The sequence below is a fragment of the Bos grunniens genome, chromosome 5, assembly GCF_055505025.1.
Source record: "Bos grunniens cultivar Pamir isolate PY7600 chromosome 5, Bosgru_T2T1.0, whole genome shotgun sequence".
Classification (NCBI taxonomy): Eukaryota; Metazoa; Chordata; class Mammalia; order Artiodactyla; family Bovidae; genus Bos; species Bos grunniens.
In genome coordinates, this window is record NC_141169.1 from 44,723,045 (window position 1) to 44,748,449 (window position 25,405).

The 25,405-nt window shown below is 39.4% G+C and overlaps 1 protein-coding gene and 1 pseudogene across 3 annotated transcripts in view; one reads left to right on the plus strand and one right to left on the minus strand.

Annotated features, from left to right (window-relative positions):
- Positions 1-25,405, minus strand: part of FRS2 (fibroblast growth factor receptor substrate 2) — a 109,799-nt gene that overhangs the window by 65,935 nt on the left and 18,459 nt on the right. The gene's annotated exons all lie outside the window — the stretch shown is intronic.
- LOC147371831 (E3 ubiquitin-protein ligase MARCHF6 pseudogene) lies at positions 6,494-7,532 on the plus strand (annotated as a pseudogene).

A 25,405-nucleotide genomic window follows, 5' to 3' on the forward strand; every position in this document is an offset into this window, starting at 1 on the left:
CCCAACAGCTTTCTTGCCAGCAGATTTTTCCTTGGGGTCCTATAATCAAGGGAGTCCCTCCTCCTCTTAAGGGTTATTTTAAAGACCAAATTTTTAAATTATCATCAAAAGGCCTTAAATATTCCTATCTTATCAAATAACTCAGCAAAATATTTGTATGATACAACCACCTAACTCTCTGTTGCAACAGTGCAGAGCCAGTCAGTGCCTGATTGCCACAGGCTAATTTTTCAGTACATAAAACAATCTTTTCCCTCTGCCAGATTTCTCTGCCTGGCCATTTTGTAGTTCAGTAATGTTTTTTCCATTGTTTAGAATGTTAAGCTCAAATCTGTTAATTTTATTATATGTCAAAATAAATGTAATATAAGGTTTGTGGGGATTAAGAAAATGGGGGTCTAAATTTTTTTTTTCCATCCCAGAAACCTGCTACCATATAGAGCCAGAACTATGTTTTAATGAATAAAAGAGCAATCTAAACAAAAGAGCAATCTTTAAAAAGTGATAGTCTTTTCGGACTAAAATCTGGAAAAAAGAATCAAGCGTTTAGAAACGTACACTGACATCTAACCTACACTTACCATATTAAAAACTCAGCAGAAAAAAACCTGAATTTTGAAAGAGATTTGTGAAAGAAAAAAAAAGGCCACAGAATTTTAGGGCTTATGATAGTTAGAGCTATGTTGTAAGACAGAAGCTGTTGTGACCCTGAGAGTTAAGTTATTCAAGGAACCGATCTTTTGATTCCTAGCTGAGTGATGTCATTGAAACAGCTTGCCCTTCAAACAGTCAAAATAAAGTTAACTGCACACCACATGGTATTAATTCTTGGATTTAAAATACCAAAAAAATACTAAATCCAAGGCAAGCAATTTTAAAACTCAACTTTTAATACTCTTTAATATAAAGTTTTGTTTTATGATAAATACCCTGGACTTACCAGTGTAGAAAAAATCATCAAGAAAAGTAAAAATTTTTCATAGTGTCCATAACTCCCAAGTAGTGTAAAAATCAGTTTTGCCTATGTGCTGAGGGATGTTTCATTAATCACCAGTAATAATTTATTGGTTGTTATTTCCTGGCTGCTATTAGAACATAAATTATACTAAATACCATGAATTTAAATTTATGCTATTTAACAGTAACAAAAAAACTGTTGTTTTTTTCTGGTCATAATCTACCTCCCCTAAAAGACACCATAATCCCTTATGGAAAAGTTTCTTTGTATTTGGTCATATTAAAGGTAGCAGAGATCAAATTGCCAACATCCGCAAGAAATGCTGGGCTGGAAGAAGCACAAACTGGAATCAAGATTACCGGGAGAAATATCAATAACCTCAGATATGCAAATGACACCACCCTTATGACAGAAAGCGAAGAATAACTGAAGAGCCTCTTGATAAAAGTGAAAGAGGAGAGTGAAAAAGTTGGCTTAAAGCTCAACATTCAGAAAACTAAGATCATGGCATCCAGTCCCATCACTTCATGGCAAAAGCATGCAAAAATGGGCTCAATAAAGGACAGAAATGGTACGGACCTGACAGAAGCAGAAGATATTAAAAAGAGGTGGCAAGAATACACTGGAGAACTGTACAAAAAAAGATCTTCACAACCCACCTAATCACGAAGCTAAGATACTCCCCATCAAAACAAGGGGTAAGAACAAAAAATACCCGATACCCAAAAGAGAACAGAGAGAATATATATATAAAGAGACAAGGTTTACAGCAAAATGGCAAACCTAAGGCACATGTACTGCTATTTCCCCTTTTTCAAAATTGGCTGACACAGGTAACAGGTGACAGCTCTGCAGAAGTTGCCAAAAGCCGCAAAAACCTCTAGATGGCTATTACAAAGCAATGGGAGTTATGAAACCAAGCAAAATATTGTCATTTCTGGTTTAAACTGACAGGAGGCAGGTTACAGAGAAAAACTATTAAGAAGGGGAAAACAATAGTAGAGTCACAAAGATATACTATTTATTTTATTTTTAAAGGTTACATTCAGTTTCATTTGGGCCTCCCCAGTGGCTCAGCAGTAAAGAATCCGCCTTCAATGCAAGAGTCACAGGAGATGGAGGTTCGATCCCTGGGTCAGGAAGATCCTCTGGAGGAGGGCATGGCAACCCACTCCAGCATTCCTGCTTGGAGAATCCCATGGACAGAGGAGTACGGCGGGCTACAGTCCATAGGGTCACAAAGAGTTGGACAGGACCGAAGCAACTGAGCACGTATGCACAGTTTTGTTTAGTCCTCGTGACAAACTTGTGTGTTAGTCACTCAGTCGTGTCCAACTCTGTGACCCCATGGGCTGTGGCCCACCAGGCTCCTCTATCCATGGCATTTCCCAGGCAAGAGTGGGTTGCCATTCCGTTCTCCAGAGTATCTTCCCAACCCAGGGATAGAACTCAGATCTCCTGCATTACAAAAAACAAGTTTACAGAATTTTAAAGAACCAACTTGCCAGAGTCATACATATCTACAATCAGTGTGGAACAGGGGCTCTAACGTGGACCTGAGCACTTTATCACTCCCTTTAATGTACTGAGCAATTCAACTGACCTAACCCTCTATCCATCCTCCCATGTAAATCCACCAGAACAGATTTTTTTTAAAAAAATAAAATTTTAATTATATAAGTAACAGCATGCCTCTAACTGAAAGTCTGGAAAATATAATGGATGTACCAAAAGTCATATCTTTTTTTATTGCGTTTATAATTAGTATTTTAATGAACACCTTGTACATAAATCTCTGCGCAGTTTTATTCCACATTTATAAAGCATTATAAATGGAATTCTGGGTCAAATAGTGGGAATACAGTCTGCCAGAACATCTGACTTTAATATTGCTGAACTGACAAAGAAATTATGGTTCCTTAAGAAAAACAGCTATGCCTTATTTTCCCGTTATCCACAATGCCTAAGCACATGAGCAAGTGTTCTCATGACTGCTGAATAGAGGTTTCTCTCTCCTTAGTACACAGTCTCTGAAGAGAGAAATAAACAGAGCAGGCTCTCAAATTAGAAGACAACAATTGTGCCAAACATCAAACTTATGGCTGCATAAAACTCTTTTTAGTGAGAAAAGAACATGAACATTAACAATGCTATTCAATATATTTCCATGTGTTTAAAAGACTTTGGGTATTTATAGTTTATTTTTAAAATACAGTATTTTAGTAGGTATATGGCATATACTGAAGACACTGTTTCTTCCACTTTACCTATATGTCTTAATCTACTATTGTCCATGGAAATAATTTCAGAACATGTAGAAAACATGTAGAAAATTCAGAGAGCTGTATATTTTAATAATAACTAGATTTCTTTTACTTTGATTTTCTGTCAAAAATCATCGTCAATTTTCATCAAGTTCTAATGATATTATAGCAGGCAATGTCCCCAGAAAAATGAAAAAGACTGACTACAAAACAATGTGCCAGCAGGCACTGAACTAGCACTTTAGATGCATTAATTTAAACTTTACAACATTATATTATATTATTATTACTATTACCTCTATTTCATAGGTAAACTCAAACAGAGAAAGATTGAAGTTGCTTGTCTGGGGACTTCTGGTCCAGTGGTTAAGACTCTATGTTTCCACTGCAGGGGGCACACTTACTTCCACTTATTTCTTGGCTGGGATATAAGATCCCATATGCCATGCAAGTAGGGCCGAAAAAAAATAAACTTGCTTGTTTTTTTGAATCTAGGTATTCTGGCCACTTTTTTTGAACCTAGGTATTCTGGCCATTACTTTGCCAACAAAGGTCCATATAGTCAAAGCTGTGGTTTTCCCAGTAGTCAAGTATGGACATGAGAGTTGGACCAGAAAGAAGGCTGAACATCAAAGAACTGATACTTTTGAACTGTGGTGCTGGAGAAGACTCTTGAGAGTCCCTTGGACTGCAAGGAGATCCAACCAGTCAATCCTAAAGAAATCAGTCCTGAATATTCACTGGAAGGACTGATGCTGAAGCTGAAGGAAGCTCCAATACTTTGGCCACCTGATGTGAAGAGCCAACTCATTAGAAATCAGACCCTGATACTGGGAGAGACTGAAGGCAGGAGGAGAAGGGGAAAACAGGATGAGATGGTTGAATGGCATCACTGACTCAATGGACATGAGTTTGAGCAAGCTCCAGAAGATAGTCAAGGACAGGGAAGCCTGGCATGCTGCAGTACATAGGGTCACATAGTCGGACACGACTGAGCAACTGAACAACAAATTCTGGCCTCACTTCTAATCACTACACAAAATTGACTCTCAATATCAAGCAAAAAGCACTGAATAGCTTTCCGTGAACACTGGTGGTACAGGGCACGATGATAGTATGCTTTCCAGAAAATAGGAAATTCAACCAATCCAAATGAATTATTTATTCATTAGGTAAAGAGTTATTTATTATAGATCAAAAACTGTATCAAAACGTGGGAACGTTCTCCAAACCTTAAGAAATACTAGGTCTAAAAAAGTTGGAGAAAGATCAATGTAAGGTAGATTTCTAGTTAGACAGATCTAACCTAGTTAGATTAAAACAGAATTATTCACAAGTGTCAGGGCATAGAAGGAGTAATTAGTTCTGCCTAGGGCATTCAGAGAAGTTGTAGAGAGGAGGAAATACCTCAACTACACCTTGAGTAACAGACTTCTAAGGGAATTTGTAGGTAATAGTCTGTCTCCCAAAATCACTCCCCACAGAAGGGTCAGGTTCTCACTGCTATGAAAACTGCTGCAGTAGCAGAGAACATGTCTCAGCACAAAAGAACCATCTTATGTTGGCTGGAGGAGAGTATGGGGTTGCAATAGGTACAAGTGATCAAACCCCTGTCAACTATGGGAACCACCAATAAGAAGGAGCCTATCTATCAAGCTTAATTTTATAGCCAACATAGCTACAAAACTGCCTTTATTTAACATATTTGTATTTAAATTCCTAATTTTAGAAAAACCTAAATTTTAAAACTAATAATAAGAAATTGGTGTGGGGGGAGCAGACCTTCAGTTAAGCACGACTGGCCTTGACTCTTTCCTGAAACCTCATCTTAAAAAGTTAAAGGACATTTTAGAAATATAAAATTCATAAGGATATGAGAATGGGGAAGGACACAATAGAAAATAAGAGAAGTCAACAATATTCTGGATGCTAGAAATGTGGCAATGGGAGAGAGGTAACTAAACTAACTAGAACGAAACAGGTGAAGCCTAAACCTGAAAGGAAGAAGTCATCAAGCTGATAAACACAAAAAGTTTAATAATGGTCACCAGGGGCTAGAGGGGGGGAGGGGCGGGGGGGGTAGGTGTGGTTAATGAGTATTTCTGGGTTAATAGGTACTGAGTTTCAGTTAGGGATGATATAAAAGCTCTAGAGATGAGGGACAGTGGTAATGGTTACACAATAAGGTGAATACACTTAATGCCACTGAACTATACACTTAAATGGTAAATTTTGTTATGTATATTTTACCATATTGCCACAATTTTTTTAAAAAAAGCAGCAGCAAGATGACTCATGCTGGAGAGATTCAGGTATTAAAATCATGATGAAGACAAAAATGCAGGGTGCGGCTGGAAACTAGATGACTGGTTGAAAGTTCATTTAAGTGGCCTCACCCCAAAACTGATCTTCTCACCATCGCTGGAGAGGGTGGACCACAGACTCTGATCTTTGGAACATAGGCCAAAACTGAAAGCTGGACAAAACAACTACTGAAAAACAGGAGAATTATTTGAAGGTCTGCATTCTACATAGGCAGAAGGTTGTCTCCAAGAAGAAAAAGGAAATAAGAGATTATCTGATTATCTGATGTATCCAACCATATTATAGTTTATATTTGTTAGAGAATTGCAAATGAATAGGCACGAAGTACATAAAATTTCAAACTCAGATAATTATTTGAGAAAACATTAAGTTGGATAAGAAAAGAAATACGATCATAGTGAATCTTGTGACACAGCTGCAAAAAAATTTGCATAGTCATAAAAATTTAAATACTAAATAAAGAATTTACCCCCCCCCCAAACCTGATATCCTATAAAAGGAAGAAGAGAAGGAGAAATATGTATAAACGTTTGCAGGCGGTAGAGAGATTAAGATGACTAATCCTCATTTTTCTTAGAAGGAAGTGAGTAGTTACTGTCTAAAATAAAAAGCCAACAAAAAGCAGAACTGACTTGGAAAAATGAAGGCACAACAGAACAGCTGAAAGAACTGAAATCGACTGCCCCTAAAGGCTAGGTACTGGATGTGAGATGAGAAGAGATGATGCCCTGCTATTTTTATAAGCTTTGAATTTTTAAAACTATATATGTACAAATATCATTCTAATTTTAAAATAAAAGTTTAGAGAGGCAAAACAAAATTGTAATGATGTTATTAAAAAGATCTAAAATGGTCTATACTGACTATACACCTTTTCTTCTTTTTTTTCAAACTACTGTGTTAGCTTTCTGTAATTCTTAGAATTTTCGGTCATATTGAGGTCAACCATGCTACTTGCTGCTCTGCCTTTCAATGCTGCTGGGCTTCACCAAGATAAGGCTCCAGCAGGAGGAAACAGTGCTGAAGATGCTGCCCCTGACCAGCATGCTAACCCACCAGGCAAGAAAAAAGTGATGGGGGAAAATCCTGTTGCCAGGGTGACCAGGCAGAAGAGGAGGAGGAGGAGAACAAGGAGGAAGACAACATAGGTGGGGAAGACGTACCTGATACCACGTGAACTGAAATGCTTTAAAATGGGACTGAGCTACAAAGAGTTTTTACATGGGAAAGAATGCTAACGGTAGAAGGATCACTAGTGTTTCTAGAACATGTCATCTGGGTGGTGTCTTTAAATACACAGTTCATTCTTGTTTATGCATTTTGCCCTGACCACACTGGTCATTTCTCCAGTGTTCGTTTGGGATTTGAAGAACACATCCAAGCATCTCATTTTGAAGGCCTGATACAACCATAACTGGGTATATACTTTTAGTGATAAAACTGATACTTTATCATGGCTTGGCAACACTTGTTAGATTTCATAGGTCTCCTCGCTTGCTATGAGTTAGCTATGCTGTTGTTAAGGTCTCTTTGTTATCCGTGGCAGAAAGAGTGTTCCCTCTCATCTGTGGCTGGGGGCTGGGTATCTGTTCCCTGGAAATGTCTGATGCTACTCTGAAAACTCATGTTTTTGCAAATCCCATGGACGGAGGAGCCTGGAAGGCTGCAGTCCATGGGGTCGCGAAGAGTCGGACACGACTGGGCGACTTCACTTTCACTTTTCACTTTCCTGCATTGGAGAAGGAAATGGCAACCCACTCCAGTGTTCTTGCCTGGAGAATCCCAGGGACGGGGGGAGCCTGGTGGGCTGCCATTTATGGGGTCACACAGAGTTGGACACGACCGAAGTGACTTAGCAGCAGCAGCAGCATTGGGAGAGGTGTCTGTTTTCTGGTTTGCCTCCTTCATTCTGTGGCTAAGACAGATACTTCAACCTGGTGTATTTTGGTTTCTAAAGAATCTGAATGATCTAGATTTCAATCCCCAGTACAAGAAATGATTCACTTGACTCTGTATACATATCTTCCAAAATTTATTTGGTCAGTCACTGTCTTTGGGTCCTTGTCTGCCTGGTGCTTTTGCTACCTATTTGCATACTTGGTCTGTTGCTTGATTTTTTGTCCACACAATGTCATGCTCTACAGTGACGCTCAGTGAGTGTACTGTCCGACGAGCTGCTTCTGCTTCAGGCCCCCTTACCAGCGTTACTTGAATGGGGATGGATGCAGCAATGGCTGAAGGGGACGGTGCCAGCAGAGACTCTTACTGTGGGAAGCTTGCTGGATCTCCATTCCTATTTGTTGGAACCAGGAGGAAAATGAGAACTGTGCAAGCCAACCAGTGAACAATAACCAGCGTGTCTGAAGTAGCAACACTACCCCTGTGGTGGGGGAAGGTGTGCATACAGCCCACCTAGCCATACTTCAGCAGGGTGGGTCTGCTAGCTTTCAGCCTTGCATAGGCCTTCAGTTTTTCCACTCGGATATTTTTGTTGATTGCCTTCATATGCAATAACCTTACTGATCACCAGCCTCATCTGCCTTACTCTACCAGTATTTGCTAGGCATCAGTTAATGTCACTTTGGATGGAGACTGCCAAAATCCATGAGCTCTGCACAGCTTCTTATGATTTCTACATTTCCCAGCTAACCATAGGGCAGTGATGGTGCTGGCAGACAGATGCCACACAGATGCAGTGACCTTGAGAAGGGTAAAGGGTAGCTGAGGACTTTGATAGCTGCAGTGCTGCTGGCTAGAGTTGTCCCACTTCTACGGGGCTCCTGTTTGAGCTGGCTATCGTTGCTCACCCAAGGGTTCCCTTGGCTCAAACTCCTCGTTTTTTCCCACCACAGGACCAGGCACTTGGAATCCTGCATACCAAAATCACTGCAGCAGTAACATTGAGGGGTCCTCGATGGTACTTGAAAACTGTTAATTGAGCAGGCTTAGGCAAATGGCATCCAGAATTTTGACCTTCACTATACCTGTCAGTGCCAGCAATCTCTGTGTTCTTGCTTTCCATATGTGTACCTTATATCTGGCATTGTTTCTTTACTAGGTGTTACTGCAGAAATGCAAAACTTGGTCTACTGGCAAATTTACCCATTTTTACTGATGGTCATGGTATTGATAGGAATCTTGTCCTTCCAGATCTGCCAGTTTAAGTCCCTTTATGTGTGTGCATGCTCAGTTGCTCAGTCATGCCCAATTCTTTAAAACCCTATGAACTGTAGCCCACCAAGCTCCTCTGTCCATGGGATTCTCCAGGCAAGAATACCAGAGCGGGTTGCCATTTCCTCCTCCAGGGAATCTTCCCAACCCAGGGATCAAACCCGCGTCTCCTGTAGCTCCTTTACTGGCAGGCGGATTCTTTACCACTGAGCCCACTGGGAAGCCCTTACGTGCCTTTATGAACATATTTAAAATGACAAGTACCTTGTAGGCCAACACCTTGTGAGTATGAACGGAAATCTGGCAAACAAGGCACCTCCACAGTCGTCCTAAGAACAAAGTGTATTAACTACCCTGACCTTCCCCTTGTGTTTATGTGCCCTTTTTTGTGGACTTTTCAGAGATTTTTCCCAGTGACATCTCAGCACTGTTTTTAAGTTGAATGTATCTGACTTGTGTTCTCAGCATTCAGAGAGCAGCAATATGAGGCTCTGCTGCCCTTCCTGCATCTTCTGACCTCACTGCTGTCTGGGGTCTATATATGTGTAAATAGAATTTCCTGGATACTTTAAAACCTTGGATTAAACAGAATGCGCTTTGTACATCTTTAAACAAAATGTATATTAATTTATTAAATCTGCTTGTTACTTTTTTAAAAAACACCTTTCTTATAGCACAATTCATGAGCTGATACAGTATGCAATTCACTGGAGAAATACTCTGGGCATGTAGCAATTCTAAAGCCTAACTGTTTAACCACTCTATAAACACAGTATTTTATTTATTCATTTCCCCCTAAGAATATATATTTGGGTATATTTATATAAAGGCTTATATTATTTGTAACTCTTGGATCAAATCCAAATTTTGACATTTCGAATGACTAACATTTGTAAGCACCAGTGATGGTAGAGCTGAATTTAAATAAAGTCCGGGTGTCAAATGATACAAATAGACAAACTGAAAGGCTACTCATGGAAAAATATATAACAGTACTAAATATGCAAAAGAAAACAGGAAACAATCTTATCTACAAGAACTGTACAACTTGCAGCTTTTTAAAAGTCACATTCTTGTGGGCACAAATTCACCAACTAAATATAATCTAATTAACATATTCCTTCTACACAGTTGAAACAAGAACTTCATTCCAGAAAAAGAAAATACTTCAAAGCGCAAGATTAAAACCATGAGCAACTACATCAGAACCTACTGAATTTTTTTTTATTAATAAAGTTCTTTTCATATAAAGATAAAAACTATGAGACCTGGTTTGCTTTTCAGCAGTACGAAGGAAAATTATGAGCAACCTAGATAGCATATTGAAAAGCAGAGACATTATTTTGCCAACAAAGGTCTGTCTAGTCAAGGCTATGGTCTTTCCTGTGGTCATGTATGGATGTGAGAGTTGGACTGTGGAGAAAGCTGAGTGCTGAAGAATTGATGCTTTTGAACTGTGGTGTTGGAGAAGACTCTTGAGAGTCCCCTGGACTGCAAGGAGATCCAACCAGTCCATTCTAAAGGAGATCAGCCCTGGGTGTTCTTTGCAAGAAATGATGCTAAAGCTGAAACTCCAGTACTTTGGCCACCTCATGCAAAGAGTTGACTCAATGGAAAAGACTTTGATGCTGGGAGGGACTGGGGGCAGGAGGAAAAGGGGATGACAGAGGATGAGATGGCTGGATGGCATCACCGACTCGATGGACGTGAGTTTGAGTGAACTCTGGGAGTTGGTGATGGACAGGGAGGCGTGGCGTGCTGTAGTTCATGGCGTCGCAAAGAGTCAGACACGACTGAGTGACTGAACTGAACTGAACTGAAGGGGACAAGAGAAAATGAGATGGTTGGATGGCACTACTGACTCGATGCGCGTTGAGTCTGAGCAAGCTTCGAGAGTTGGTGATAGACAGAGAGGCCCAGCGTGCTGCAGTCCATGTGGTAGCAAAGAGTCGGACATGAATGAGCGACTGAACTGAACTGAATGGACTGTGCTCATCTACAGCATGTAGCTGCTCAACTTCATGTGTCAACTACCTAACAAATTTACAAATACTTAAATAACTCTCACGAAGGTTTAAGAGCATTAAAATCATATGTGTTATACTGTTTATACTGTGCATCCATATATTCAAACAAGAAATAAAGAGAGCAACCAAAGAAAACCTCAAGTATTATCATACTCACATGTCAGAGAGCATGACAGAGAGAAATGCCCATAAGACAAGCCTCCTTCACTCAAGGAGTCTGGGATTCAGCAGTGCAGAAGGGAATAAGAAGTGAGTGTGGCAGAGGTGCCAAGACCAAGATAGGAAAACGACTCATGAACAGTATAAAAAACTAAATGACTGAGTACTAAACTACAAAATATAAAGGGTAAATTTAGAGAAAAGGAAGATAACAGTTGCCCTGACAAAAAAAGTAGGCACTGAACTGGTCTCAAAGAAGTAGAGAAGCATTTGAAAAAATAAACAAGAAAGATCAACATCTCTGTCTCTGTCTCTCTTGTTCTCTCTCTCGTTACCATATACTTAAAATTTTTCATATGAAATACCAGAGACAAATGTATGCAAAAATCAAAAAAGTAATCTGAAAGAGAATTGGCCCAGAAAAGAGAAAATAAATGAAGTAGTAAACAAGAGGGAAAATTATCCACAAAGAAAAAAAGAAAAATCTTAACAACCATACATGTTGTATATCAATAAATGTTCGCATTATTTTGATTAGCCTGAACCCATTATTAGAGGGAAAATGAAATTGTTATAATCTCATTTCCACAGTAAGAGACTGACAAAACAAGTTTAAACAACAAAACTATATGAGATTTTCTGACTGAGATTTTCTGACTCCCAGCCCTACATGTATCCATGACAATACTACACACTATTTTATGTGTTAAGTATTTTACACTGGACTGACTTCATGACCAACGTCAATTTCTTATAACCAAAAACATTAGAATGCTACTGAAAAAAAAAAAAAGCAGCAGCAGCCCATCTTAAAGTAAGTATGCTGTAATACACAAGGGCCAAATGGGTCTCAGTTAAGACCAAAAAACTTTAACAACCAAAATGGTGGCCTTTCCAGTAAATTGCTATGTTACTATTCTAGAACTATTCCTCTAGCCAACAGGCCACTCTAGTGGGAAGACAAGGAGAGGTTACTCCCCAAGCAACAAACTTCAGAGCTGCAGTCACAGTCCCATAAACAGAACTTCTTCATTGTTTATCTAAATTATTTTGACTGTACGCTGACAGCTACCTAGAGATTGAAAATCAAAGAAAAATAATAAATATAAATGAAACACTATAAAATAAACACAATAATGAAATGTACAAGTTACTATGCCATACAGTTATTAGTTTCAAACTTACAAGGTTTCTCAGGAATCACAGTTAATATTACTTTTTACACCTAAACTATGGAGAAGGAAATGGCAACCCACTCCAGTACTCTTGCCTGGAAAACCCCATGGACGGAGGAGCCTGGTAGGCTCCAGTCCATGGGTTCGCAGAGGGTCAGACACGACTAAAGTGACTAAGCACACACACCTAAACTAAAATTTTTCTTAAGTTGATAATATCATATTAATTTAAATGGTTATCCTTGTACCCAAACCTAAATTAATATTCATCACAAACTGAAAAACACTCATTGGTCAAGCACCTGAGAATCATGACCCCTCACATTCTCTCTCACTTCTTTCTCTTTTCCAACATCTAAAGGCAAAAGAGTCTCACACTCTTCCATTACACTCCTACCTAAAAACCCTGAGCAGCAGCCAGGTCCCACCCCTTCCGTGGGGATCCACCACTGAATTAACTGACTACCTGTTCAGAATACAGAAGGGTGTAACTAAGCTTTCTTCCAATATTTTTACCTGTGTTTTCACGTGTGACGGAGAGGAGTAGGGAAAAGGAGTTCTAAACGGAGGCACAAAAGAGCCAAACAACCTTCAGCCCTCTAAGGCAGCTGCGGCACAATACGAAGCCATGTACCTGAAGTGGAAGGGTTGTAAGCCCAGCTCTGCCACTTAACATTTCTTAGTGAGTGAGTTCTTTCGCTTAGCAACTCACCCTGCCATGTCCAGCCTAGCAGACTCCTTGATAATGCTCTCAAACACCTCCACTAAACAGCCATGTATTTGTGGATATGTTCAATGGATCACTATTTCTATTTACCTTTGGATAGGGTGGCTCAGACGGTAAAGCGTCTGTCTACAATGCGGGAGACCCGGGTTCGATCCCTGGATTGGGAAGATCCCCTGGAGAAGGAAATGGCAATCCACTCCAGGACTATTGCCTGGAAAATCCCATGGACAGAGGAGCCTGGTAGGCTACAGTCCATGGGGATGCAAAGAGTCGGACACGACTGAGCGACTTCATCATTTAATAGGTTCATATAAGAGCCTATCACCAAGGAAATAATTGTCGTGGATATCAAGAGCAAAACACAAACTGGGAACAGTGTTTTATCAGTAATATTCAGAAAATCAATAATGAATAATAACACTCACTAAAAGTACCTCATTAGCCATTCACGAATTTATTATTTTTAATTCTCTGAAAATGTTATCAGTTCATACAGAGAACATGGTCTTTTATGTATTGTTACCAATCTATTTCAATGACTACAGATCATGCTAATTAAATATTTGACCAACAAACTGGTATATTCTAATAGGATTAGACACCATTTAATTTTAATTACATTTCACTAGTAACTGTAAAAAAGGCTATACAAATTTCTATAACTTACCAAAAATTAAATTATACAAAGTTCTGGGCTTCCCTGGTGGCTCAGATGGTAAAGAATCCGCCTGCAATGTGGGAGACCTGGGTTCGATCCCTGGGTTGGGAAGATCACCTAGAGGAGTGCATGGCAACCCACTCCAGGATTCTCACCTGGAGAATCCCATGGACAGAGGAGCCTGGCGGGCTACAGTCCAAGGGGTCACAAAGAGTCGGACACGACTGAGCAACTAAGCACAGCATAGCACATACAGTGTTTTACTGCTTCCACCACAAAGTTTTATCTAAGAGCTGAAAGCAGTATTAACTTTTACCAAGCAAAAGAATCTGCCTATAATGGAGAGGAGACTCAGGTTTGATCCCTGTGTCAGGAAGATCCTGGGGAGAAATCTACTCCAGTTTTCCTGCCTGGGAAATGCTATGAACAGGAGTCTGGCAGGCTACAGTTCATGAGGTCACAAAAAGTCAGACATGACTGAATGACTGAATAACAACTCCTCCTTAAATACATTTAATAAACAGTATTAATGTATTATTAAAATTATTTCCACTGAAGAATACATATCAGTATTTTCCCAACTGATCAGCATAATTATATTCTAAGTGCTATTCTAAATTACTGGATAAACTAGAAAGAAAACTAAAAGTTAATTATAGTATCTTGAAATATCTGGGATCAAACCAAATGTTAGAGAACTCAAGTAAAACAACAAAATGAAACATATTCTTTGGAGATACAGAATAAAAAAATAAGACTTCTGGAATTCTTATTAACACTAAGACAATAAACTAAATTCTGAAACAATTCCTAGAAGTGTTAATACCAGAAATGACTCTTCTCCCAAAAGATAAATTTATGCAAAATAAGTATGTCTTAAAAGCCAACTCAAACAGTGCTAAAGTGAAAATAAAAGACATCTGAAGATAACTTTACTGTCTCAAAATTTTATTAAAGCACTAGGAGAAAATTTAAGGTTAAAGTATAAACATGAATCCAAGTAAATATGAAGATAAAAATAAGAGGAAAAAAACTGATGAAACACTACTGGAACAGAAGGGGGAAGAGGATTCTTACTAACCAAAGATGAAAATAACAGGAAAAAAAAAAAGATAAGTAACTCATGTGCAAAAACATTTTTGGAATCTCATTGAAAATTAATCATATAGAGCAATTACTATAAATACGAGGTCCCATCCACTGTACTAAAGCATGAAGAGCTTATATAACATTTTTCCATGCACACTCAGTGAAGACTTTTCCTTCACTATAAATCAACAAAAGGTTTTTGTTGGTGTAATTTACTATGCCTATTCACAGCCCTAGGGATATTTTTGTACCCAATCTCAAATTGGAAATGGGATGCTATCTGTCCTCAAAATGTTGAGTTATTGGCAGAAACATAGCTCCATGTCTAATAAGAACTTTTATGCTCCACTACATGTCTTTTAAGTGGTATTCTTGTTTAGATGTAACAGAGATCTGTATATTTTAAAATATAAATAAGAACTTATGGGATACATTGCTCATTGATATAACACATCTGAACCACCATTACCCATATCACTCCTAGCACTGAAGAGGAAAATGCAGATACTGCTCCACCACTTGGCCACTTCCTGCTAGCTACTTCTGCCCAAACTCCTCGTAGGAGCCCAAAGGGAAATCTATTACCATTGCTGCAAAAGCTCATGATTTGTAGACCACTGATAAATGTACTGAGGAGGACTAATACAACAGAGGCAACTGCAACACTTATTGTCAGCCACACAATGGGGACTGCCTACACAGGCAGAAAACTAAGGCCCAACATCCCTGCTCCCTAGTGTACTGACTGCCCTGTATAATCCTTGGGGCTGCAAATATAATGGGATTTCACTCCCATGATTAGGTTAACTTTAAGAAAGTTAACTTATGAGGAGGAATTATCCAAGTGAGCTTGAACTAACCACATAAACCCTTTAAATTTGGGTCTAGAAATGAGAGACAATTTTTAATGGATCTCTACTGCCTATAATCGCAAGAGCTGCCTACTCCACCAGCTTTTTAGGGACTTCGGTAACCTAGCCCCAAACCAATACAAAAAGAAAAGAAAAAAATTATATTATCGCAGGTCAAATAGTAATGCTTTATCAGAAAGTTAAATATAAGTTTAACTACTTAAGACTCCAAACCTAGCATATTATTAATAATTCTGTTAGGCACTATTGCTCAGTACTCCTAAAATTCAAGTTTGTATCACATACTTCATTTTGTAAAGACTCCATTCTAGAGAACTACCTAGACTGTGTTTAGCATGCAAGCTACAGTCCAGCTGATCAATACCAGCAGTTAAGTGCTAGACCACCAGGACAAATTAAGACTGAGGATATTCAATGTACCGTTTCTGCTCTAAGTTTTCACTAGTTCAATGCAACTGATTTCCTTGTTTTGTAAGGTATCACCTAAAGATTCTAAGCTCTGTACCACATGGAAGGTATTTACTTAGCACTTATGAATGCCATTTCTTAATAGTCACTTTGCCAAAGAGTATATATTCTGAGATGAGAGACAAATTAGGCAAAAAGCCCCTGCTCATTACTGCTCTTCAGCTCCCAAGGAACACCTAAATGCCTAGGGGATTTAGTCCTCATACTGTTATCAGGCAATACTGCATGAAGACCTAAAATCAATAGGCTGGTGTGGGAGAACTTTCTCAGATGTTGTGAGGATTGAAAGTTGGGTTAGCACTTAAAAGATCCTGAGAGTAAGTGATGCCTTAAATTTCGTGCTCCTGGTGCCTCCTTTCTTCACATATACTCCTGGCCCGGAGCTCAGCCAGGAATACTGCTAAACATCCTACAGTGCAGAGCAGAGTTTCCCACAACAAAGACTACGCTCGCCCAAAATGTTAATAGTGCTAAAGAAATCTTGGTATAAAAGGAAGAATGCTAAATTAGAATCCCACCTTTATACTTTATCACCTAAATGACTTTCAGCAAATTATGTAACTTCTCGAAGTTTCCTCATGTATAAAATGGATAACATGCTCATTTTGAAGGATTTAGGAGGATAAATTGAAATAGAAACATTTAGACACTTTACAAATGTTTAGTTTACATTCTTCAGAGTGAGTACAAAAATCTCTATCAGACTGGAGCCCTGGACCTCTCAAAGATTACTTCAAAATATGAATGACACATGGTACAGTAACTGATTTATTTTCTGAATCTCCAATCAAAGTCTAAGCAACTTGAAGGCAGTTCAGTTCAGTCGCTCAGTTGTGTCCGATTCTCTGCGACCCCGTGGACCCCAGAGTTCTTACTTATTGGACCTAGTATACTCAGCCTCTACAACAAAGTAAGCACTGAGTAATCATCTTTTAAATGGCCAAATGGGCAAATAAGCTCTAAGCTATCTACCCAACATAATAAAGCAGTCATCGTGTTGCACAGTGGAAAATTACCAAAGAATGTAAAAAACATAACTCATGTCATGAAGGAGTTTTGAAATAGGAAGAGATATCTAACAACAAAACAAAATATGTAGAGAGATTTAACAACAGGTACTCAAAAAAGCACCTGGGTAAAATTCACATGAACAGCTGAAGTCACAAACGAGTATTAGTGGGATGCATGAAAGATTAGAATTAAACAGATTTAATCAGGGAAAGGCCTGTGTTTAATTAGTATAATCCTTCAGAGTACCTGCTGCTAGTATCTTCCAAAAGGCAATGGTGCAATACACTTAAAATAACATCAAAACGACAAGTGATATCATTTGTCATTTTAGCAGTACTCAGCCAAATTTCATAATTCAGATGATGGTAGTGTATTTTAACAGGTTCAAACGTCAGTTTAAGCAATTTTTAAAAACACATTAGATTTTAATAGAAGTTTACCAAATTCCTGACATCCACAATCCATTTTAACTATTTTAAATGCTCTGAGACAGAATAAGACCAAAAAGGATGATGCTCAACTGTCTGAATATGCTGCTGAGAAAGCTGAGCTCAAGCATACCCAAAGTGTGTTAGAAGCAACTTTTAAAATGCACAAATGCAACAATTTTTTTAAACCAACAATTTTAGAAAACTAGTAGTTCCTATCTAAAGTTTATACAAATATAAGACACTGAGTTTGCAAATGTCAGCAGTTTTAAGATCCCTTTCTAAAGTAATAGTCTCCTTCTGTTTTGCTTGGTATCTTAATTTGCCTTTAGTTTCAAAACTAAGTTTGCCAACACTATTCCTCTCAAAACCTCAGGAATTCCATTACTAGTTTTAAACTAAATTAAAGGAAAATAGATCCATTCAACCCATGGCAGAAGTATGCACAAAGTGTTTGTTGATGCTCATAAATAGACTGAGAAATTTAGACATGTCTGAAGGACAACGGCTCTATAGTCAACTTTGGTTTGCTCCACCATGGAATCAAATAGGAAGAGAATTATTGCTACCACTTCAAGTGAGACCCGCACAGATACCTTTAAACCAACTGAGATACACTACACAGAACATTCTCTTTAGATCAGAGCCTTAGCGTACGTTTCCACTTCAGGGAAGAATGGTTAGAGTACTCTTTAAAAAGGTACACATGGAGCCAAGGTGTGACCAGAATCTCCCCCAAAACAATGCTAAAAATGCCCTCAACACTGCCCCCCTCACCTCAAAAAAAGAACTATAAAAACCTGACAAAAAGATGGTTCTCCATCTTACCACTGGAAACCTTTTCCATTTTATATCGCTAGTCTCAGATTCTATAAATCTTCCTGACAATTACAGGTATTTTCATACTCAGCCCTCTCGGGGATCTTCAGATTGTAATTCATCTCAACGCACCTGAATCCCAGGTATCAAGATCCTGTGAAAGGGACTAGTAAAAGAAGAAAGTACTTGAAAGAAAGGGAAAGAAAACCCCATTTCCTGGCTCCTTCTCTTACCCTGTCCCAGTACTGCAGAGTAGAAACAAATGGAAGGAATAAAAGCACCTTAAGTTCATTCTATTGCTGTTTCTCTTTTTTTTAAGCCCGAACTCATTCATTCCTCCCCAAGCATCACCCTATCTAATTCCTACTCTTCTGTCCCAGGTTATGGGACTCACAAAGGCCTAGATTTTGGGTAGACTTAGTTCCTTAAGAGAGGACAGCAATTGAATGAATGAATCTCCAGTGTTATAAAGGGTGATTCCAGTATATTGTGATATAACAGATTACAAACATTTTTTATTACTAGACCTAATAAGCTAAACACCCATTTTTATGATTTACTGGGGGTAGGGGTGTGATGTGGAGGCTCCTAATCCCAAATTCCCAATTTTTTTTAAGTCCCCATTTCCTCCACCCCCAGCTTCTAGCCAGTCTTTTTTAAACAATTCATTTACAAGATAGAGGCTACCTATATAAAAGTCAGTGATTGCCAATAATTTACACCAATACACTTTTCACAAATGAAATAAGTGAAAGCTAGCAGTTTGTGAAACGTAAGTGTACTATGCTTCAGTTAGTTGCTCAGACATGTCCGACTCTTTGCAACCCCACAGACGGCAGCAGGCCAGGCCCCCCTGTCCATCGCCAACTCCCAGAGTTTACTCAAATTCATGTCCATTGAGTCGGTGATGCCATCCAACCATCTCATCCTGTGTCATCCCCTTCTCCTCCAGCCCTCAATCTTTCCCAGCATCAGGGTCTTTTCCAATGAGTCAGTTCTTCCCATCAGGTGGCCAAAGTATTGGAGTCTCAGCTTCAGCATCAGTCCTTCCAATAAATATTCAGGGCTGATTTCCTTTACAATGGACTGGTTGGATCTCCTTGCAGACCAAGGGACTCTGAACAGTCATCTCCAACACCACAGTTCAAAAGCACAGTTCAATTCTCCCGTGCTGAGCTTTCTTTACAGTCCAACTCTTACATCCATACATGACTACTGGAAAAACCATAGCCTTAACGAGACGGGCCTTTGTTGACAAAGTAACGTCTCTACTTTTTAATATGCTGTCTAGGTTGGTCAAAACTTTTCTTCCAAGGAGCAAGCATCCTTTAATTTCATGGCTGCAGTCACCATCTGCAGTGATTTTGGAGCCTTCCAAAAATAAAGTCTATCACTGTTTTCACCTTTTCCCCATCTATTTGCCATGAAGTGATGAGACCAGATGCCATGATCTTAGTTTTCTGAATGTTGATTTTTAAGCCCACTTTTCCACTTTCCTCTTTTACTCTCTTCAAGAGGTTCTTTAGTTCTTCTTTGCTTTCAGCCATAAGGGTGGAGTTATCTGCATACCTGTGGTTATTGATATTTCTCCCAGCAATCTTGATTCCAGCTTGTGCTTCCTCCAGCCCAGCGTTTCTCATGAGGTACCCTGCATACAAGTTAAATAAGCAGGGTGACAATATACAACCTTGACATACTCCTTTCCCTATTTGGAACCGGTCTGTTGTTCCATGTCCAGTTCTAACTGTTGCTTCCTGACCTGCATACAGATTTCTCAAGAAGCAGGTCAGTTGGTCTGGTATTCCCTTCTCTTGAAGAATCTTCCACAGTTTGTTGTGATCCACATAGTCAAAGTCTTTGGCATAGTCAATAAAGCAGAAGTAGGTATTTTCCTGAAACTCTCTTGCTTTTTTGATGATCCAATGGATGTTGGAAATTTGAACTCTGGTTCCTCTGCCTTTTCTAAATCCAGCTTGAACATGTGGAACTTCACAGTTCACATACTGTTGAAGTCTGGCTTGGAGAATTTTGAGCATTAATTTACTAGCATGTGAGATGAGTGCAATTGTGTTGTAGTTTGAGCATTCTTTGGCATTGCCTTTCTTTGGAATTGGAATGAAAACTGACCTTTTCCAGTCCTGTGGCCACTGCTGAGTTTTCCAGATTTGCTGGCATATTGAGTCCAGCACTTTCATTGCATCATCTTTTAGGATTTGAAATAACTCAACTGGAATTCCATCACCTCCACTAGCTCTGTTCGTAGTGATGCTTCCTAAGGCCCACTTGACTTCACATTCCAGGATGTCTGGCTCTAGGTAAGTAATCACTCCATCGTTGTTATCTGGGTCTCGTAGATCTTTTTTTGTATAGTTCTTCTGTGTATTCTTGCCACATCTTAATATCTTCTGCTTCTGTTAGATCCATACCATTTCTCTCCTTTATTGTGCCCATCTTTGCATGAAATGTTCCCTTGGTATCTCTAATTTTCCTGAAGAGATCTCTAGTCTTTCCCACTCTATTGTTTTCCTCTATTTCTTTACATTGATTACTGAGGAAGACTTTCTTATCTCTCCTTGCTATTCTTTGGAACTCTGCATTCAAATGGGTATGCTATGCTATGCTAAGTCACTTCAGTTGTGTCCGACTCAGTGCAACCCCATAGACGGCAGCCCACCAGGCTCCCCCGTCCCTGGGATTCTCCAGGCAAGAACACTGGAGTGGGTTGCCATTTCCTTCTCCAGTGCATGAAGTGAAAAGTGAAAGTGAAGTTGCTCAGTTGTGTCCCACTCCTAGCGACCCCATGGACTGCAGCCTACCAGGCTCCTCCGTCCATGGGATTTTCCAGGCAAGAGTACTGGAGTGGGGTGCCATTGCCTTCTCCGTCAAATGGGTATATCTTTCCTTTTCTCCTTTGCCTTTCACTTCTCTTCTATTCAGAGCTATTTGTAAGGTCTCCTCAGACAACCATTTTGCCTTTTTGTATTTCTTTTCCTTGGGGATAGTCTTGATCCCTGCCTCCTGTACAATGTCACGAACATCCATCCACAGTTCTTCAGGCAGTCTATCAGAACTAATCCCTTGAATCTATTTCTCACTTCCACTGTACAACTGTAAGGGATTTGATTTAGGTCATACCTGAATGGTCTGGTGGTTTTCCCTACTTTCTTCAATTTCAGTCTGAATTTGGCAACAAGGAGTTCCCAGTCTTGTTTTTGCTGACTGTATAGAACTTCTCCATCTTTGGCTGCAGAGAATATAATCAATCTGATTTCGGTACTGACCATCTGGTGATGTCCACGCATAGAGTCTTCTCATGTTGTTGGAAGAGGGTGTTTGCTATGACCAGTGCATTCTCTTGGCAAAACGCTTACTAGCCTTTGCCCTGCTTCATTGTGTACTCCAACGCCAAATTTGCCTGTTACTCCAGGTATTTCTTGACTCCCTACTTTTGCATTCCAGTCCCCTAGAATGAAAAGGACATCTTTTTTGGGTGTTAGTTCTAGAAGGTCTTTAGGTCTTCATAGAACTGTTCAATTTCAACTTCTTCAGCATTACTGGTCAGGGCATAGACTTGGATTATTGTGACACTGAATGGTTTGCCTTGGAAATGAACCGAGATCATTCTGTCGTTTTTGAGATTGCATCCAAATACTGCATTTCGGACTCTTCTGTTGACTATGACGGCTACTTACGATGCTTACAACCAGGTAATTAATAAAAAGAAAGAAAATAAATCTGGTTATAAAGAGCACAGCAACAACTAGTGATCATACTTTTGCAAAGAACGTATGATAATACCAATATTCTAACTTCAGAGATCAATTTACCATGAAGAATAATTTGGCAATACCTATCAAAGTTTTAATGCACAGATTTATTTGGCAAACAAATTTTACTTCTAAAATTTAAAATACTGATTTATTTATACAGGTGTGATATATGTATACAATACTCTGCTGTACTATTTATAAAAGCAAAAGAACCTATATGTCAACCAAAAAGGGAATGTACAGTATATTCAAAACAATGAATACCATGCAACCAATAAAAAGAGCAGATATGGCTGTAAATGTAGGAAGAAACTTGCTACAAGCAGTAGTTGCCTCGGGTGGGGGGGACCTAGTAGACAGGAAGGTAGGAAATGAGGCCTGCTTTCACAGTAAACCCTTCTGCAGCTTTAAGTTTTAAATCACGTACATATATTGCCTTTTATTAAAAATGAGTAAGTTGAGCCTCTCTGGTGGTTCAGTGATTAAGAATCCACCTGCCAGCTCAGGGGACACGGGTTCAGTCCCTGCTCCAGGAAGATCCCACATCACAAGGCAGCTAAGCCGATGTGCTGCAACTACTGAAGCCCATGAGCCCAGAGTCCGTGCTCTGCAACGAGAAGCCCAGGCGATGAGAAATCTTCACACTTCAACTTGAGAGTAGCCCCTCGAAGACCCAGCACAGCCAAAAATAAAATAAATAAGTGAGTTAAAATTTTATTAAAGAATTCAGACAATTCTCTCTGATCCTCTGATGCATAAACAGTTGGACTTTCCTCATCTGTTGTTGTTGTTCCGTTACTAAGTCATGGCCCATTCTTTTCAACCCCAGGAACTACAGTACACCAGGCTCCCCTGTCCTTCACTATCTCCTGGAGTTTGCTCAAATTCATGTCCATTTAATCAAAAATGTTATCTAACCATCTATTTCTCTGCCACCCTCTGCACCTCCTGCCTTCAATCTTTCCCAGCATCAGGGTCTTTTCCAATGAGTCTGCTCTACGAATCAGGTGGCCAAAGTAGGAGCTTCAGCTTCAGCATCAGTCCTTCCAATGAATATTCAGGGTTGATTTCTTTTAGGATTGACTGGTTTGATCTCCTTACTGTTCAAGGGATTCTCAAGTGTCTTCTCCAGCACCACAGTTCAAAAGCGTCAATCCTTCAGCGCTCAGCCTTCCTTATGGCCCAACTCTTACATCCATAAAAGACTACTGTAAAAACCAAAGCTTTGACTAGACAGACCTTTGTTGGCAAAGTGATGTCTCTGCTTTTTAATTCACTGTCTAGGTTTGTCATAGCTTTTCTTCCGAGGAGCAAGTGTTTTTTAATTTCATGGCTGCAGTCAACATTTGCAGTAATTTTGGAGCCCAAGAAAATAAAATCTGACACTGTTTCCACTTTTTTCCCCATCTATCTGCCATGAAAGAATGGGACTGGATGCCATGACTTTAGTTTTTTGAATACTGAGTTATAAGTCAGATCTTCCACTCTCCTCTTTCACCCTCATCAAGAGACTCTCTAGTTCCTCTTCATTTTCTGCCATTAGAGTGGTATCACCTGCATATCTGAGGTTATTGATATTTCTCCGGGCAATCTTGATTCCAGCTTGTGAGTCATCCATCCCAGCACTCCACATGGTGTACTCTGCCTAAAAGTTAAATAAGCTTATTATATAAGCTATACAATATACAGCCTTGACATACTCCCTTGCCAATTCTGAACCATCTGTAGGCAACGTTATATAGGACAGAGACTCTGGGCTAGTTACTAGTGAAGTGAAAGTCACTCAGTCGTGTCCGACTCTTTGTGACCCCATGGACTATACAGCCCATGGAATTCTCCAGGTCAGAATACTGGAGTGGGTAGCCTTTCCCTTCTCCAGGGGATCTTCCCAACACAGGGATCGAAGCCAGGTCTCCCACATTGCAGGCAGATTCTCTACCAGCTGAGCCACAAGGGAAGCCCAAGGGCTAGTTACTAGAGGCTACCAACAGCCAATACACAAGGGTCGAGAGCTCATTTCCTCTTTAATAAGAATGGGTACAACTATGGCAACTCTGCATCAATCAAAACAAAGTATAACAGGTAAAGAAATAGGTGAAGAATTTATCTTACCCAAGGCAACCCTTAGTACAGAAATAAAATTGGATGCAGTAATTCATCAGCACTCTAAAACTGCTTTGCCAAAGGGGGGAAAAAAAACCTATCTAGTTGAAATTTCTGATTAGGGTCTAGATCTCAAATGGCTACATGCACCAGAAATATTCTGTAAACCTAAGACGTGCCAAAATCATTAAAATCCAAAAAGGAGTGAAAAAAAGATAGAAGGGGAAGACAAAGTCATGGGCAATGTTTCAGGTGTCAAAAGAACGTTTAAGATACCATTTTTCTAACACAATTTTTCTCTTTATCTCAGATTTCCAAGTAATATCAAACATAGCATTGCGTCAGTAATTAAAACTCAAGCAGTTGAAAGAAACAATTCAAATTCTTTTTCAACCTTGTTTTTAAAATGCTGTTATTTCATAGGATTTTTGGTTTTGCCACTAGATAAAGAGAACAATTAATGTAACAGCCACTAATACTAATCTGGTTCCTTTGATTCAACTTTATTATAATCTTAGCCTCCAATTATAAAACCAGAAAAATAGGGGAAAAAATGTTGAAAGGGAGTACATAACACAGTAACATTTAGAAAGAGGATTATTTATTTTTTGTTAAAAAATATCATTTAGGGGGTCTCTTATTAACAACACTATGAAATTTATGACTTGACCATCTCTTCACACAACTATATCACTGTGTACAATTTAAATTTTATAGTCTTAACAACTTGTCTTAAAAAAAATCAGGGCTTCCCTGGTGGCTTAGACGGTAAAGCACCTGCCCATAATGCGGGAGACCTGGGTTCGATCCCTGGGTTGCAAAGATCCCCTGGAAAAAGAAATGGCGACCCACCCTAGTACTCTTGCCTGAAAAACCCCATGGAGGGAGAAGGCTGGTAGGCTACAATCTATGGGGTCGCAGAGTTGGAACGACCAAACAACTTCACTTTCACTGGTGGCTCATTGGTGAAGAGTCCACCTGTCAATGCAGGGGACACAGAATTGATCCCTGGTCTGGGAGGATCCCACATGCAGCAGAGCAACTAAGCCCATGTGCCACAACTATTGAGCCTGTGCTCTAGAGACTGGGCACAGCAACTACTGAGTCCTTGAGCTGCAACTACTGAAGCCCAAGCACCCTAGAGCCTATGCTCCACAACCAGAGAAGCCACCACAATGAAAAGTCCATGCATCGCAACAAAAGAGAAGCCTGCTTACTGCAACTAGAGAAAAACCCACGCAGCAACAAAGATCCAGCACAACCAATAAATAAATATATTTTTAAATCAAATAATGTAGCCCAAAGGTTTGCTGTCATAACCAATTATTCTTCTAAACTCTAAAATATATTATCTCAGTAAGTGAAAGATGCTAGCTGGCAT